The following is a 2,500-nucleotide window of genomic DNA, read 5'->3' as shown; positions in this document are numbered from 1 at the left end:
TTCCTTTAGACCCTGCAGATCCAATGGCAGTTTTATGTTTTTGTTTTGTACGCTCTGGAGGGGGGAGGGGTATTGTGAAAATTATGAAAAAATGGATGACCGCAAAGGAAGGAACATTACAGTACGGCGATGCAGTTGCAATCTATCTGTCTGGCTAGGAATGTGATCACAAAGATGCAAATTTATCCTGTACTGTAAATTCTGCAATGGCAAGGTTATCATGAACACAATTATAAAAAGGACTTGTGGAATCCTGTTATTGCATGGGAATGGGGTCGTACCTGTAGAGCTTTTACAGTTTTCAGCCAGGAGGGATCATCACAGCCCTTGTCGATGATGTTTGATAAATCCTCTTTCACTTAATACAGCTTTATTAAGGAATAGACTTGAATGTTTCTTCATTAGATTAATCTGTAATGATATGTTGTTTCCTGATATAAAAACTCTTCTTAAAATAATATGGATGCTGATTTAAACACATGCTCTGTTGTGTACTCAAACTATTCTAGATTCAGCCCAATAACAACAGTTTGGGGGACTTTCAATTAGTTACAACTGGAAGCATGAATGAAATTTATTAAAATTATATTTTTGGGATATGAAGACATTTTCCAGTAAATGTCTGCTATATTTCTACTGCCATCATTCTGTATCAGTGAAATATATATAAAGGTTATTCTGTAGAAACTGACAACAAATTGACAACAAAGAAATTCTTGAAAAGGAAAAACCTTATCAAAGTTAATGAATGAAGATAATATAAGTAAAGATATATGAAATGGTTCATATATGTAAATAGGTTAAATTTACTGAAGATTGTATAATATTCATAATTGCATACTCTAGTGGCTAAATGCTTTTTTGTATCTCAATTATCTTGATATCAATGATTGTTTTAGCTAGGTTCCTTCAGTCAAACTTGGCATAGCTTAGTGGTAGAGTTAAAGGTTTGGCTGCTGGAAGATTCTTGGTATGTATCCTGCCAGGCTCCTCTCAGTCAACTTGACTGTGAGTGAGTAGTGGAAGTTGTTTTTCGGGTTAAAGTCAGGGTACAAAGCCCACCCTACTGCAATATCCAATGAAGGATAAATTGACAGCAGAGGTGCAGATTTATCAATGCGACCTTTGCTTTTTACTTTCAGCAGAATCGTTCTTATACCAAGTGGTGCTGTTTTAAATTTCTTTATGACATTTACCTTAGTTTTCCTCTATAGTCAGTTTTATTTTCAGTATTAACTAACAACAATTTAGTTTTCAAAAGGCTGACTTTAATATCAGTTTTATATTTTTGGTACTGTATCATCATTACATCATCTCACTGAGTAGTATCATGTGACTTCCGAGAGCTTTTGATGATGATGTTCACAGCACATCTGACAATACCAGAGAATAATTTTGCTACTAGAACTCATCAGTAAAACACTATTATTATTTTATTATTTTATCTTTTTATAATCATCTTCCACATCAATTACATTTTGATCTATTATGGTTATGCCAGGTTAATTAAACACTTATGGAGTTTAAAACATAAATGTAAATTAATATTTTCCTACCAATGCCTCTTAAAGATATAATATTCAATTTCTGTAAGTAATGCATAACAAATGCATTTCTTCGTTGACACATTCTTTTATTTTCATTGATTAGAGATCAAAATACTGCATATATTGCAAATAAGGAAAAACAACTGAAACTTAAAAATGACATTCATATGGGCATGGCAAATAGAGATTTATATATCCCTGAACTTCACAAAAAAAAAGGACTTGCAAAAAGTAAAAGTATAGAGAAGTCTGTATAAACTTTATTAACACAAAAATATCCAAAATTTAGAACCATACTAAAAGAAATTTAAGAGACCATCCATCTTTCACAAGTCACCAATACTAGAGCTCTGAGCAATGATTCAGGCAAGTGTGTCTGAGGATTTATTCCTGTTTCAAACTTCATCTTACAGAAGTGTAGAATTGTTGTCAGTGAGAAGGTGGATCATCTTGTACAACAGAACTATGTATTAGCTACTTTTAACAAACAATCCTCCTGGAGATGGCAAGGCACTTTTGGCAGACTACAGTGAGATCTGCCAATATTGGTAGCTTATATTATATTATAACATTACCTGTGGCATTTTAAATGAAAGAAGTTTAGAGAAACAATTACAAAACAAATAAAAATAATTACCCAAACATGCAATGTTGTAAAGATAAGTAAAGATCATACCATTGTGAAGGGCTCAAGGTAAATATGAATTGACATAAAACAAAGCTTTATATCTTACTTTCTGTAACTGCTACATTCAACAATACGTGACTATATTTGAATGTAATATTTAAGGAAGAGCAATGTTCATACTTTTTAGACATGGAAATACAATGGGAATTCATTTGGCTTCTGATCAAAAAGATTACCAAATAGTAGTATATATGAATTATAAAAAGATGAGAAACTACACAATCTACACAATACAACTGAAATTTAATGGTATTGATTTACTTGT

At 32.0% G+C, this 2,500-nt stretch overlaps 1 protein-coding gene across 1 annotated transcript in view; it reads right to left on the bottom strand.

The window, feature by feature from the left end:
- Positions 1-1,792: 1,792 nt before the first annotated feature.
- Positions 1,793-2,500, bottom strand: part of LOC125033177 (atlastin-like) — a gene marked incomplete in the record, with an annotated part of 59,344 nt that continues 58,636 nt past the window's right edge. The window contains 1 exon segment of the mRNA XM_047624531.1: positions 1,793-2,500. This exon segment is cut by the window's right edge and continues 1,974 nt beyond it.

The sequence above is a fragment of the Penaeus chinensis genome, chromosome 16 (assembly GCF_019202785.1).
Source record: "Penaeus chinensis breed Huanghai No. 1 chromosome 16, ASM1920278v2, whole genome shotgun sequence".
NCBI classification, from domain to species: Eukaryota; Metazoa; Arthropoda; class Malacostraca; order Decapoda; family Penaeidae; genus Penaeus; species Penaeus chinensis.
The sequence above is the reverse complement of the archived record's forward strand: the minus strand, read 5'-3'. Positions and strand labels throughout refer to the sequence as shown.